A 16,370-nucleotide genomic window follows, 5' to 3' on the forward strand; every position below is an offset into this window, starting at 1 on the left:
GGATCTATGATGTTTAAACAATTTTAAACATATGTGGATATAGAATTTTCCTGGACCATAAAAACCATAGTGCTGATTCTAAGGGGCTTGGCATGGCTTCGGCTATGATTCAGTTCAATGAAGTTTGTTCAACATTTCTTAGGACTGTCATTCAAGAGATCTGGAAGGCAATGAGTTGATATCTTTACAGAAGTCACGGACTGTGAAAAAAGTTATAGGCTTAATAAACAGCTTTTCATCACACATAATGTCATAATGACTCATTTGTGCAGCTGGTTGAAAATAAAGCTGAAGGAGGTGAATGAAAAAAAAATATTTTTTGCTTCATGTTAGTTGTTTCTTTTTTTCAAGTCTCTATCTATCCCACTAACCACTGTTGGTATTGCACATAGCAATACCTCTTAATTAATCCATCCAAATGCACTTATCTGAACATAAATGAGAAATTGTCCAAAGTTCATCCTGCCAGCCATCACTAGGATCTCTAACAGACTCTGTTTCTTTTAATCATTGAATCAGTTTAGACCAGATTCATCAAACAGACTAATTTATTTGGTCAACATGTCAGTCTGAAAATATGATAAAATATATTGATTGCATAACAACCCATGCTGACATCCATCTATCCAGAAGCCTAGCTCCAAGAGCAGTTTCACAGCTTCCTGTAATATATATTTAAACAACTCCTTGTACTTTGTATCACAGATTTTCTTATTGGTTATTGTCTTCGGTCATGTGCCTATTATTTATTTCTAATTGAGTAATTAATTTGGCCATACTCATAAAATTAGCAAAAGTTTGTCATTGTTGTTTTTACCTGGTACTACTATATTTTGACTTTTCAAGCCATGCACCTTTATCATACAGTAACAGACATTTATTTTTGAAATCACCAGCTGAGAAACAGAGCAGTTATGGATTACATGCAACTGATGCAACTGGTTAAAGCAACTACACCTACCCAGGCAGAATTTTGGTTGATGCACTTACCTTTAAAGATACATCCTACATTATCTCATCACCAGTCTGCATAATGTTATCAGCACTCTTAGAAAACATTTCCAATGGTCTATATCTGCAGAATAGGCAGTATCCTTCTTGCAGAAATGGTCTGGGATTAGAGAAATTAAGAGAGATCAGGTCTAGTCCAGTATTATAACCTGTGAATGAGAGGTTCACCTTAGAATATAGCATCTGTAACTAGAATATAGCATTATGTAACTATAATTTACTTGAATATCTTTGTTTTGTTGCCATACATTTGAAAATGCTATCACAAAGTTCAATGTTTAGCAAGTTTCATGGGAACGGTTTCTTGTCCCTAATGTACTTAATATTTTTATTTATGACCTGGAAACAAATATTAACTCTTCAGTGCTGAAACTGCTAGGCTGCCAAATGATTGGGAAAATAAGTAAGCAGTCAAGAACACCCTTGACATTGCATGATATTTGGCTTCAAATATCACAGTATGAAATCAGTCTAGGTGTCAGCATGCAATGCTGTTGCAAGAAAGAAAAGGAATTTGTGGATCTGTAAGAGAATGGTTAAATTATTTCAGCATATATTTTCATTTAAATCTAAGCAAATTTAAATATGACCTGCCAAGTACAAAAAAAAAAAAAAAAAAAAAAAAAAGGCTGGGCAGAGAATAGATTGAGTGCAGCCCTAAAGAGAAGAACCTGGGAAGGTTGATTTCAAGAAGGAAATCTTAATGACACAGGAGCGGTCTGTCCCCACGTGCCCAAAGACAAGCTGGCATGGAAGACCGGCCTGGTTGAACAGAGGATTGTGGCTTGAGCTTAGGAGAAAAACGAGGGTTTGCAATCTTTGGAAAAGAGGGTGGGTCACTCAGGAGGAACATAAGGATGTTGCAAGGCTGTGCAGCGACAAAATTAGAAAGGCCAAAGCTCATCTGGAGCTCAATCTGGCTACTGCCATTAAAGACAACAAAAAATATTTTTACAAATACATTAATGCAAAACGGAAGACTAAGGAGAATCTCCAGCCTTTACTGGATGTGGGGGGGGAAACTTAGTTACAAAAGATGAGGAAAAGGCGGAGGTGCTTAATGTCTTCTTTGCCTCAGTCTTTAGCAGCAAAACCAGTTGCTTTCTGGATACCCAGTACCCTGAGCTGGTGTAAGGGGATGGGGAGCAGGATGTGGCCCTCACTATCCATGAGGAAATGCTTGGCGACCTGCTACAGCACTTGGATATGCACAAGTCGATGGGGCCAGATGGGATCCACCCGAGGATACTGAGAGAACTGGCAGAGGAGCTGGCCAAGCCACTTTACATCATTTATGAACAGCCCTGGCTATAGGGGGAAGTCCCTGTCGACTGGCGGCTAGCAAATGTGACGCCCATCTACAAGAAGGTCAGGAGGGTAGACCCGGGGAACTATAGGCCTGTCAGTTTGACCTCAGTGCTAAACTCATGGAACAAATTATCTTGAGTGTTATCACATGGCACTTACAGGGCAACCAGGTGATCAGGCCCAGTCAGCATGGGTTTATGAAAGGCAGGTCCTGCTTGACGAACCTGATCTCCTTCTATGGCTAAAAACAAAGTGTTCAGCTCAGTCACCCCTAACTGACCCCACTTCTGCATCTTAATCATATCCTGCATGTGCAACCTTATACAAAGCCAAGCTTTTCCAGTAATCGGTTAGGCAGGATCAAGGCTGGGGTTCTTGCTAAAGCTCAGTGGAAAGGTTTGGTGGAGATTGCCATTGTCCCACCCAGCTGTTCTTGCAGACATAGAGTGAAGCACAGTTCTCCATGGGCTCTCTTCTTGCACCAGGGAAGGTGTAACTCCTGAGTGTAACTCCTGTCTTTACAGTACATGATCTGTTATTCTATAGTCCATATAACATTGGATTGGCTTGCTGGCTGAACTCAAAGTGTACAAGTCACTACCACCATTTTATCCATCCCGTAGCTAAAATCAAATTACATTAGTATGCAGGAGAGCATTTTTCATCTAATGAAAGCAATATGGTTTTAATACAGTGGATTCTATAGCTGATTTATCTCCCCCAGATTTCTTTCAGATTCATCAATATTAGAATTCTTAACCCAAGTTAATTGATTTTCATGTAACTTATGTTACATGAAAACAAATCTATGAAGGTACTTCATAGGTGCTTCACAAATGCTTGTTCCTCCAAGGATTTGTTTTATAGTTCCATTTGATTGTAACAGAACTTGTCTGTGTTCTCAGATACATAGAATGGGTCACAGTTAAGGCTGTATGGATTTTTGGAGCTAAAGAACTTTAGAAGTCAACCAAAGAGAGGGCAATAAGGACATTGTTTCTATGAATTTGAGTACATAATTATGAAAGCCTTGAAAACTTCCTAAGACAAAACATCTTTAACAAATCAAAGGAGAGTTTTCTGCCTCTTTTAAAGGAACTTAATGCTAAAAAATCAAGTTGTGTCTACCCTGGAGGACAGTGTATTAACTGCAGAACTAGTCAAATAGTTACATCCTGAGAGAATAAAGAAATCTGAGCAACTCAGAAAACAGATTATTTTAGCTATATTCTCTGGATTCTTTACTTTTCTTAACACCCATTTAACTCCAGTAACAAATGAGCACTGATGAGAAATGATGTCTTTGTTAAAGATTCAATACCCCTTGAGAGCTCCAAATAAGCATCTGAAATTCCCCAAGAAAGTTCTTCCACAAACAAAAGGTTAATTACATTTTAGTGGGTATCTCTGGGTGAAGGCTATTTTTCTGCCATGCAATTACAATAAGAGTAAATTGAAGGGTTTCAGGATTTCAGGGGTTTGACTGATGTGTTCATTAATTCACCTTTTCAAACTGAGGAGGAATCAAGTTTTAAATATTTTATTAATCATTTGCATTTTTCTTGAGGTCATTTTTCTATTGTTCCTTTGTTTGATTGATTGGTACCTGGTGGCTGGATCAAGATACCAAAGTCCTTTTTTTTTGGTCCTGATTTTTTAAAGAAAATAAGTTTGTGTATTCAAAGAGTTGGGATGGATTTTTTCTTGCATGTAACTCTTGAAATGTTTGGCTGCTTTCAACCAAATTGGACAGAATTGTGAAGGTTTTGCATAAGTTCTGTTCCAACAGCTTCTGAGAAATTAGGTGGCCAGGTAGGAAAGGGAAACACTGTTAATACTGTTTATACCCAAATGCAGGAAAGGCTGCATTAAAATTTTTTTTTTTCCTTTTTTTTTTTTTTTCTTCACACTGAGATTTCACACTGAGTTCACACAGAAAACACAGACAAGGTGTTACCAAAATCACCTCTTGATTAGATACCAGAGACTGCTTTGAGGGATGCAAATCTGTAGGAAACCAAACTGTTATCTGTGATGCACACACGCCTGTTTGTTTTTTCTGGGGGGAGAGGGGCAGGGGAAGGATGACCCAAAAGAAAAGGAAAACAATACATGGGCAATGGGATTACAGTTCATATGCTCATCAGCTGACAGATCTCAAGCTCTAAAATAAAAGTTACTTTCCCTCAGGTAAAAACTATGCAACACCCACATTAGACTTCCCATCTAGCAACTTGGTGCTGAATAACGGAACATCAGCTGGCGCTTGCACATTATGTGAAGTTGCTACATGAGGACACGTACATGGGTGAAGTTCCCACTTAGGTCTGGCATAAAGCCAACCACCATCACATCTGTCACAGCTGTGGGTTTAGTCTGTGGTCAGGGTCTCACTTACCATTTCCTGATGACAGTCTTCAGGTTAGCATATCATTAAGGTGATCTGGCAGTTCTCCCTCCAATTTCACCTGCTGATTGCTTTGACAAAGTAAACAAAAAGAATTAGTTCGTTCTCCAGGTAAGGTTGATATATCCATACATGAGTTTGCTCCTGCTGCCTGTGTCTACAGAGAGGAGCAAGTCTGACTCATTAAACCACTGAAAAGCCAGTCAAAACACAGGTCCTCTCCAACTATTCCTTTTTCCCCCTAAGAATTACCTACATGTCTAGAAACATAAGGATGCTTGTGAGCAAGTAGCTGCAGAAGAGTCACATAGGAGAGGTGACTGCCCAGGAATACTTCAGGTGATCAGTTTGAGCCAAGGAACCAAAGAAATAAGTGATGGTATTCAAGAACAGAAGAGCAGCATCAATATTTTCAGAAATCAGAGTCTAATGTTCTGGGAATTGTACTAACATACAGTAAGAGTAATATTCAAAATCATTCATCTTCTTTAAAGTGCAAGAAGCAATATTTAGGTAACAATCATGAGATCCTTCCATTCTGCACCAATTTGCTGACTTCCCTGGTTGGGTGGCCTGGGAATGTCTGGCATTAGTCTGGAGAATCTTCAAGCCTAGACGTGGAAACCTACATCTGAGGGGATCCCAGAGGGGACTCTTCTGAAATCACTTCACTCAGGATACATTTGCTCCAATTTTCTAAGCAAGTGGCTTGGAGGAGGTCCCAGGCTTGTGCCAGTCCCCAAACAGCTTACTAAGTCTCAGGAGGAGGAGATGCCAGTAAAAATTATGTCTGTTTTCCAGACCATGGGCTCTGATTGAGGGAAATGTTTAAATGTGTGCTTTCAGTAATAGAGAAAACTAGCATATAGCAACATGCTGCCCTGCATGGCAGGAACACAGTCCAACTGGGCTGGATTCTATGAGGGATGAGATGTTTTTCCTAGGTAGTGCTTCCTTTTGTTCACTAAAAGCCGAGAGTTGAAGGGAGGGAAAAGGGAGAGAGGAGTTACTGTCTCTCCGTTTGAAGATGTTAAAAGATCATGTTTTGATGTTGCATTTTGAAATAAGAGGATTCCCTTTGACACTGTAAAATGTGCCGTAAAAATGACACTACTATTTATTGCAAAGCATTAACAAAGACTTTATGTCTATTATTTAACAAATGAAAATGTTAGCTATCTACCGCTCTCTTGGCGGAGTTATGTGGAAATTGAAATCTATGACTGTCCTTTACCAACTTAAGTCCACATGGTTCACTTTCATAAGGATCGTGGAAAAAAAGAAAGGCACCAGTGTAAAATACTTTATCAGATGCTGACCTTCTGGCATGAAGTCAGAACCATCTTGTGGGAAAATGAATAATTCTTAGCTCTCAGTCTCATTTTTCCTGATGCTGTTCATAGACTTGTTCTACCTCCCTGCTCTTGCTAAGCTTTTATTTCATGCAGGACTTGCAAAGGATATCAGGCGTCCATTACATTTATTCCCTTATGTTTTTACAGATACATATATAAATATACATACATAAACCCCCAAGTCTAATAATTAGTTCTCCTTATGGCAGCATGAGCACTTGTTCCAACTCAGTCTGCTGAAATCATTAAAAAAGTCTCTCTGCCAAGTGAAGCCATGTTTAGTCAAAAACTTTTCCTAATATATCTAAAACAAAACATACACAAGAAGTACATAAGCCTGAACAAAGCCTCCAACTGCTAAAAGACAAGAAAGACAAGAACCATCCAGAAGAAACCAAGTCTTGGATTCTATTTTATCAAGATGTATAATTTTTCTCCTTGGTGTACAAAAGTCTCATCAGAGACTCCAATCAGATTTATAGGTTTCCCACAACTGTATAAGCAAGTAAGTAGCACTAAAGCAGACTTTGTCTAGCCCAGGACAGAAATTACATTGCAACTGTAAAGGCATAGGAAATTAGTACAAAGTCATTATCAGACACATATTACAAATTCAATATGTGTTGCACATAAAATATGCATGATTTCTCCTTACTGTATATCATGTACCAAAAATATAATGTGTTTCTGAGGCAAGAATGAATTTAAAATGAAATATTTTATTGAGAAAAAAAAAAAAAAAAAAAAAAAACGCACACCACAACCACTTCTCCTGATATAGGTAAGTGGAATTTAAAATTGAAAATATTTGACAACCATCCATTAAAGCACACTTTGAAATATTCTTAGAATCCAAATTTCCTGCCAGGGAAGTGAAGTAAAGTTAAATAACCTAAGCAGGAAGCTTGCCTGGTAGACACTATTTACCACTAGAAATTTTTATGACATGAGAAGATGATAGTTTGCAAGGTAAACACTCACAGTCTCAAGTCTGGAGCAGTACAGACAGCATGCAAAATGCAAAAGTGCACTATTTATTTGCTTGGAAGAGCAAAGAGCATGTCCATTAAAAATAAGATGATAGGAAGTGAAAAGGGCATAGTCTTGGAAAAGTTTGGTCAATATTTTGTGATTGTGTTTTGTTTGTTTGTTTCTTTGTTTTTACTAAAATGAAACTTTCTGGAGGGTTTACCTGTTTTTCTGGTTCTTATTCTAACAGGAATTGCAAGGGTCTGAAAGGGGGCAGAGCAGTTATTCCAGGCACATGTGGGACAGATGGCATATGCCCACCTTGTGCTACATCGCCAGGCAGCATTGGGGCAGAAACCTCAGCTGCTCTATTTTATCCCAAGAGTTGTGTTGGCACTTGATATAAACAGATTCAAGTGCTGCAAAGGGAGAGCTATGAACTTGTAAGGTTGGAACATAAATCTAAGCCAGTTCCTCTTACAGAGAAGTTGCCATAGGAAAATACCCAAAAGGCAAGAGCAAATATGGACTAAAAGTTGCTTCCTATAAGAGAGCTAGGCAATACTTCTCTATATTAGAGGAAATTTGTTCAAAAAATTAAAAAAAAAAAGAGAAACAAACTAAAAATGCAAAACGACTACCAACAAAACCAACCAACCAACCAAACAAGAAAAGCCTTGAAAGTAGTCAGAGAAAACAGAGAAAAGTAGAAATGGGAATAATTGAAGTGACCACAAGCAAACTGTAGAAAATAAGAATTAAAAATAGAATAGGCCATACAGGCAGCAGTGTCCTGTTCTGGGCGCCCCAGTATAAGAGGGACATGGAGCTACTGGAGAGGGTCCAGCAGAGGGCTATGAAGATGCTGAAAGAACTGAGGCCTTCCTATGAAGAAAGGCTGAGGACTGAGACAATTCAACCTGGAGAAGAGGAGGCTCAAGAGGATCTCATCACTGTCTGCAAATCCCTGAAGGGAGGGTGCAGGGAGGATGGAGCCAGGCTGTGTGCAGTGGTGCCCAGTGCCAGGACAGGAGGCCCTGGGCACAACCTGGCCCCCAGGAGGCTCCCGCTGAGCACCAGGAGCCCTTCTGTGCTGTGCAGGTGACGGAGCCCTGGCACAGGCTGCCCAGAGGCTGTGGGGTCTCCTCCTTGGAGCCCTTCAGCAGCCGCCTGGACGTGGTGCTGGGCACCCTGCTCTGGGTGTCCCTGCTTGGGCACGGGTGGCACCGGCTGGCTCCAGAGGGCCCTGCCAGCCTCAGACACTCTGGAACTCTGTGATTCTGTGTACAGGACATTTTCTTATATCTGTCCCTACCAGTCCTATACTTGTGCCCTCACAGCCCACAGCACAGGTATATTTGTGGGGTTACCTGTGATTCTGGGTGTCATTTCCACCCCCCCCCCCCCCGCCCCGGCTGGTGCTATTATAGACACATAAGCATGCATCACTTGTTTACCTCTTCCTGGAGCGAACTGATGGAGCCACAACTCCAGAGCACATTGTCCTTCCTGGGGTTGGGAAAGGCTTTAAGTATCACATCTTGTGAAATACATCACTCTGTCAAGACTTGTGTCTGCCTACATAGGAAAGAGTGCTGCCTAAGTGCAGAGGAAGTTAATTATGCACAGAATAATTAATAGCAATTTACTTAGCGCATCTATATACTTACTTGCAGAAATAGGAAACACACTTGAAGTGCTCTTGTTAGTTTGAGAGAAAGCCCGCTTTAACCAGTGCTCTTCCACCCACGGGCTGGCAATGCAGGGAATCTGTGATCAGTGGAATTTGGTCAAATTAAAAAAAAAAAAAAAAAAAAAAAAAAAAAGTGATCACTGGGCAGTATGCACCTTAATTGATTTGTAGGTTTGGATTTACAAGTCAGTTGTGTTTTATTAACAAATACATAGGCTTATGCTGTGTGATTGCTCACCCTGATAATGGACTGGGTGCTGGAGAGCACTCGCCCTGCACCATTTTTCTTACCATCTTCAGTCTAAAAGTTAACAGTTCATGTCTCTGAATACTTGTTAACAACCAACTCTCCAAACATGCATTCAGGAAACCTTGGCAGATTGCAGTTGTTCACGGCCTTTGCAGGAATTATCAAAACTGTCAGTATGACTGTTATTAACATAACAATATCAGAAAGGATCCGAGTTACAGCAGTGATGTGAGGCCTGGCCAGAGCATGCTCCCAGTTGTATAGCTCTTACAAGGAGCAGCAATCCTATTATTTTGTCACAGAGGTTGGAACATGTAACTGAAAAAAGCCGAGATACCAATCTCAGTAAATATTTTCCATAAGAACAGGCTTCCCCCCCCCCTTTCTCTGGAAATACGTATAAGGTGAGAAGTGAATGTACTCTCATTTACAGTGTTGTCTGAGTAATTTTCTTTGCAGATCCACCTTAAATCTTTTTTTTTTTTTTTTTTTTTTTTTTTTATTCCCTTAAAGCTGCACATCCCAGCTGGCATGTCCCAATCCTATAAACGTCTCAATATAATACACCATCATTGTCTGATGTATGGGCTTCCATTTGGTGCACCATGTCCAAAGAACATTTCTTTATGCTCGAATGACTCATCTATGAGGAGATTAATCTCTCTGGGGGAGAAATTGGTGCCTCTCCTGTGGAAGCAAGTTGCTATGCACACATTAGCTGCAGATCTCACTTGTGCTCTTAATATTCAGGGTACAGCTTCGATCTGTCGTAAAAATCCTTTTGTCCTTTCCTAAGTTAGTGCCATTCTTCAGCTTGCAAAGCAAAAGAGAAAATTTAAAGCTAATCTTTAAAATAATACAGTGAGGTAGCACACTCAATGATACCATGCATTTTTAACTTGTAAGCCTCTTTGCCATTCTTTCTGGGTGTCAGGTAGTCTTTCTTACCCTTTTCTTCAGCCTGCATCTCTTTGCAAGAAGATACAAAAGGCTGGCTTCACTAAGTGAAGAGAGCATCAGTGTTGATTTAGATCATTTCTGATTCTCAAAGAGGCGAGGGTTAAGCCTATACCATTTTGATTGCTGGCAAAGCAATATTTAACAGGAAACTTCTGTGTTCAAGATAAATGAAAGCGCAACAAGCATGTATCACTCGATATACATTATCACTTTCTTGTTGGCTAGGAAATAAAACTTCTGTTCCAAATGTTTTCAGCAACATAAAAAACTTCTTGAGAGCTTTCTTACTCCTTCTGTATGCTTGCAACCCCCCATCACATCCAGTGAGCACTGGTAGAAAGTAATAAGGACAAGTAATGTTATACCTAAACTTGCAGATAGATTAATTCACACTGCAAAGTGCAATTTAAAAGATCAAGCAGAGTGTTGCCTGCAAAAGGAGGCCTTATCTAAGGAATTACCTTTAAAGTCACATATTTAGCTTTATGCAGCTTTGTCTTTTATTGAAACCTGTCAAAAACCTGGGGCTGTCAGAGCAACTGCCAGTAAGCAATCTAGAGCTATTAATTAGTACATCCTTGTTTTCTCCACAACAAACATTTTAATTTGTCCTCTAAACAGTGTTCATGATATTAGCCCTTTGCTCTTGCTTTATTTTTGTCTGTGTGATATACATTACACATGAGAGAGTCCTATGTCCATATGTCCACAAATTGCAGTGGACATATGGCAGCATACAGAAAAGAGGTCTTTTACATTTTGCATACAGAAGCCCTTGCAACTATTATCATGGAGACATTACAGCATCCCTTTATGTCATGTTGCTATTTAGTCAAGTTTGTGTCATGTATTTGAACCTTCTCAGCTGGCTTGATTTCTTTTAATTGTAGGCATCGGGTTAGTCTGCTTGTAACAAGCAATGTGTGGAAATTGCCCTAGTAATAATTTCTGCAGCAAACATCATTTAGTTGATCAAGAAGAAATGTTTGTTATAATTGCAGTAGAGAACAATAAAATGTTGTATTTTTAGACATGTATTGAATGTTATTTGTCAATAGTTCTCTACCTGATGAAAACATATTTAGGCAGAGAATCGCCAAAGACAACAGAGAAAACAGGCCACAAGAAGTATTTACGTTCCATTTTCTGTAAAATCAGTTAAAATAGCAGGTTGGTTTGAGATGTCCAGCTTTTTCAATACAAACCATTGGAATTTCATGTAAACAAGGAATATTTTAGGAAGGGATGGACAAAGATTCTGATTTTAAGACATTCAGGTAAAATTAAATCTCAAGGAATAAGTAAACTGTTCCTTCCCAGACAGCCCAAAGTAGCCAGCGCTATTTTTCATATCACTAATAGACACTGATGGGCCATGCTCAGAAGTGATATTTGTATGGGTGTGGAAGCCAGTGGATGTAGATTCACATGGGTAGTGCTGATAGGGAACTTCCTACCCACCCACTATTGTTTTATTCTCAACATTTTCCATGATTTTTATTTTTTCTTTTTTAAATAAATAATTTTGTTCTCAAAATATTCTGAGTGATAAATGAGAAAGCCAGAAGATTATAACTGCATAGGACACATTTTGCACTAAGATATGCTGTAAGGGCAGGATTCAGCTCAGCTCACTCTAGCTGCCTAAAGATATCAGACATGGATTATTGTTCATGGAGTGTGCTTTTTTAGGCGACTTCAGAGTTCTCACCCATTTTAAGAAGCGAATTGCTGCTGGAGGTGTTTATCTCTCCCCAAAGTCTATAGAAATAATGTAAATAATGAGCCAGCTTAATTACCTACACAGCTAACACTGTCATCTTACATTGCAGATGTCAGGCAAGAGGAACCACACTTTCAAGATAAAGTTTCTGTTTCAGCTCTTCTGCTGTTTCTGGTGGCAAAGCAGGGCAAAGGAGGAGAAACATCACTGCACACCTATTACTCCTGCGCCAAGCTGGCGTGGGAGGAAAGATCTGAGAGCCTTAATAGTGCCCAAGCCCTGTGCAGACAGACAGACTGACGACAGCTCTGTGCCTCCCACATTGTGGGTACCTACTTGTAGAAGGTATAACCAATCTGGTTTCCTAAGGTTAAGCAATAAAGGTTCTGAATATCAAGGTTAAGTAATAAACACAAAGCAAAGGGAAAGTATTCCCTCAATTCTTGAATAAAACATTCCAAGAAAGTGCAGTGCTAATGGATTTGAAAAAATAAGCACTATGTAGCAACATCTCCTCAAGCGCAAGTACCGTCGCGCACACTTATTGGTTTAAATTTTATGCAGCTTCACCCCATGCATTTCAGATGAGAGTGATAATGTACCTCTCGGATCTTTTTCCTTCCTTGCTGTAGGTACAAGGGGCTGCTCTTTCCCTTGTGCTTATTAAAGCATTGCCTTCCAAGCAAATGAGAAGGACAGTTGCCAGCTATTATAAGCATGGATTAAAACTACTTTTCATGTGCCCAGTTACAATAGTTACCTGGCAACAAGTATTCCTGTTCCTTTCTTCTCCCCAAACCTGTACTGTATGCAAACAAACAAGAAAAAAAATACAACCCCAACAACAAAAAATACCAAAAGCAACAACAAAAACAATAAAACAACCCAACACATGAGTACTGAATTAATTCCCAAACTGAATGTAAAACCCCTAACAAGGTGAATTTCTTGGCTGGGATTGGGGGTGTTGCTCCATCAACTCCAGCCAGTTCCACAAGGACCACACTGCTTCCAAAGGCTTTCCATTGCTTCTCCCCAGCTATAGGTCTATGGTATGGCAATAAAAAGCATGACAGCAAGAAGGCAGGATAAGTGATCAGGAATGAACCTGAAGTCCTGTTAGCTTTAGAGAACCAGGTCAATGTTTGCAGTCCTCAACCCAGCGTGTAGCTGCCTGTTCTCGCCTTTCTGCCTAATTCATTAGGCTTTAACCTGGTGGACTGTGAATTTATACGAGGGTTATAGCAGAAAAGTGCACGGGCTCACTTGTGCAATCCAAATGATATGCAGACTCTCCAGTGAATTGGTATCTTACATGGCAGCATACCTAGATGAGGACCTAGAGCAGGTCTTGTGATTTCACTGGTCAATCTTCATGCTTTAATCAAGAGAGAGAAGTTTTTTGTTTGTTTGTTTGTTTAAACCTGGTAAGACTTTAGCTTCCTGTTTTTAAGATCTGAGAAATACCATGATGTAAAACAGCCACAGCCTTCCCATATTTGCTTACAACTACAAAGAAGACTCTAAGGCTAAGGACAGAATGGGAGTACAATGTACCTACATTTAAAAAGTAACACAAACCAATAAATAAATAAATAAATAGAGAAAATCAATCCTGTTGCAGACTGAGCTCAACATACATGCCAGAAGGTTCCTTAAAGCTTTGGGAGTGTGGGACAGAACAGGCTCTTATCTGCTGTCACATCATAAAAACGTGTTTGTGCGCAGTTGTACAGACATACAAATATAAACAGCAACAAGCATCACACCCTTATGTCCAAGCTTATTCCTCTTCTCACACAAGCCCAGAGATCCCATTTCTAGTCCCAAATGTCTTTGTTTTGTAGCAATTTCACTTGGACAGATGAGGAGGCAGGTAGCCAAAGGAACCTCAGTGGGAAAGAAGGTTAAAGACTTGCCCATCACAGGTTGCCTGCACATCAGAAGGTAAACCCCTGTTCTCTGCTGACATGTGTTTAGATGATTCTTCATGAACTCCAGTTTGGTCCAGTGAATGCTTTTCTTACCTAGTCTGTACCTGTAGACTACCACTTCTTAAATCAATTCATTGTTAAAATTGCAGTTTTCATTCAATTTTCTCTCCACCACACATCTGCAAAACAGTCCTTCTCTTGGGAATTGTAGGAATTCCAGTTTCCATAGAGTTTTGTATCTCCCTTTTTCCTTCATTGCATTACCTCTGTCCTTTTATATTATTTTCTATGTTGTCAATCTGTCTTTTGCATCCTTTGGGCAGTCTCTTTGCTCCCCTCTTTCTTTCCCACTGCCCAGAGTCCCTATAAGCTTTTTTTTTTCTGCTGTCTTTCTCACACCCTCAGCATCCTTCCTCCTCCACAGCTGAATCCATCTTTTGTTGCCTAGTGTTTGCTTTTCTAGCCACTCTTCTCAGCGAGTTTCTGTTTCCTACTGCCATCCACAGCTCATGGACAGGCACTGATGGGATGCATGGACATCATACACCTATAGGCACTTCTGGGATGACATGGACAACCCCATTGCATACAGCAAACCACAGAAGGCTGGCAATAAATCTCAGCAACATCATTGACATCCTCAACCTGACCCCTAAGGTGACACTTCCCTATACCAAGTTGTGGAGCCCAAACACCTCCAGCATGGTGAGTAGGCAATGCAAGGGTGCGTGGGGAGGAAAGGCATCCTACCTCACTGCTGCACTATAATCAGAGGGCAACGACCTCACAGCTGCGAACTATAACCTTTTAGAAAGTGTTTAATGCAGTATTTATGGCAGCCATTATTTTTACAGTGTTTCCACTTTGAGAAGGAAAGCAGAGCAAAATGTTTACAACAGCTTAGCAAAATGAACCCCACAGGTGAGGTGAGGCACGGTGCTAACCTGGGCCGGCCTGGACCACCTGGCAGCCCATGACCTGCCACCGATGGGAATCAAAGTGGGGTGGTGGAAATGGGCCCTCCCGTGGGAAGGAAAAAGTTTCTTCCCCTGCTTCAGTTTTTGTTTGTTTCTTTAAGGAACAGACTGTTTCAGAAAAATAAACACACAGAAGGGCTCAGGGCAAAGATACATTTTGTATACAGCTTTAATGAAAACATGTTTTTCTTGTTAACACCTTGTTATATCCTAAAATCACAATACAGAAAAAACTGTGAATAAGGCTGTGTGCATAGACATCTCAGATTTTTAATGAAATTCACCAACCAGCAGAGCTTCCCCCACATGCCTGCCGCTACCACAGCACCCACAGCTCTCAGCGTGCATGAACCTGGTTGATGCTACCTGCGTGCTCGCCCTACCCGCGGCAAACGCTGCTCCAGAACAGGTTTGTGGCACTCAGCTGTCCTCACCAGGTTGAAAAGAGCACGACAGTGAGATGTAGCTGTCAAAACTGCACGGTGGGAATGTTATTTTTCATTAGTGACCGCTCCTGCAGTCTAACAGTGTGCTTTTGTACAAGTCAGAAGCATCAGTCTGTAGGCTGGCTAAATACGAGAATCTCTCAGCATCTCATAGTTTGGGATGGGTTTTTGCTTCTCCACATTATGATTAATCCATTGGCAAGCCAACACCATCAGAAGCTTTTATCCAAGCAACTTCACAAAGCCCTTTAGGACTCAACGTAGTGTGCTCCATCCAGGAAATGATATTTTTGCTTCAAAAGAATTCAGCAGCCTCTCTCCAAAAAAAAAATAAAAATAATAATCATAATTTAATTCCCTGCTGAAACACATTGGCCAACACCATCGGGTTGCAGGTACTCAGGATTCACAAGACAGTTGCTGCCATGCCGAGCTTGAGAGGAAATGCCATTTGAAAAAAAAAAAAAGAAAAAAGGAAAAAAAAAAACATGACACTCTTCTCTGATAATGACCCTGCAGCGTCTCCGTTTGCTGGTAATGATGCAGAGCCACATGTCCCTGCCCACCATGAAAGAGTGACAGCCATCACAGGAGGGCTCTGGGGACAATGCTGATGCTGGCAAGCGGGCGCTGGCTGTTCCACAGGTAATGAAACCCTGCTCGTAACGAGGAGATGAGGAAAGATGGTACTGGAAATTGCTGGCGTTTGAACTCTGAAACTCAGTGGGAGGGAAAAGAGAAGCAGTTTTTGTGAAAGACCTTGTTCTCGGGAGTTTGAGAGAAAAATCTGTGCTTTGGGGCACCTGAATGCTCACTCAGATCAACTCTTGAAGAAGAAGCTTGAATTCTCTCATATATTTAGTGGCAAGAGGGGGCCTTAAAACAGGATTTAGACCCACTTTATACCACATTATTAATATCGAGAAGCCATAAAAGACCTTTAGTGTTATTGCAAATCAGACTTCGAATCCCAGCAGAGTACAAAAACTGAGGCTGAACTAGAATATCAAACCCAGACTTTGGAAAAGTTCAGAAACGAATCTCCCTTTAAAACTCTTACTCGGTTTAGAAAATAGATCAGTCATTCAATATGTGAGCTTCAATTCCCCTCAGCTTTGGGGAAATTCTCCCATTGATCTGGACTCCTCACACAACTTAACTTCTGCATAATAATTACTGCCCTTGGAACATCACTACTTTGCTGTTGGTAAGGACAAAAGAAAACTACCACAGATTTGATAGGAATCAAATATTTTGTTTCTCGAAAGGCTGTGGGTCTTTCAAACCTGAGAGAGGAGTGCCTCTGGCACAGACGGGTAGGTGCGATATACCCACTC

The 16,370-nt window shown here is 40.4% G+C and overlaps 1 long non-coding RNA gene across 1 annotated transcript in view; it reads right to left on the reverse strand.

The window, feature by feature from the left end:
- The window catches only part of LOC137851285 (uncharacterized), a 53,971-nt gene that overhangs the window by 12,155 nt on the left and 25,446 nt on the right, over positions 1–16,370 (reverse strand). Inside the window, exons 4-6 of the long non-coding RNA XR_011093104.1 lie at positions 8,721–8,820; positions 4,718–4,797; positions 991–1,160 (exon numbers count right to left, since the gene is read on the reverse strand). This is a non-coding gene — a long non-coding RNA (uncharacterized lncRNA). The remainder of the gene's footprint in view (positions 1–990; positions 1,161–4,717; positions 4,798–8,720; positions 8,821–16,370) is intronic.

This window comes from Anas acuta, chromosome 2, assembly GCF_963932015.1.
Source record: "Anas acuta chromosome 2, bAnaAcu1.1, whole genome shotgun sequence".
In the NCBI taxonomy this organism is placed as follows: Eukaryota; Metazoa; Chordata; class Aves; order Anseriformes; family Anatidae; genus Anas; species Anas acuta.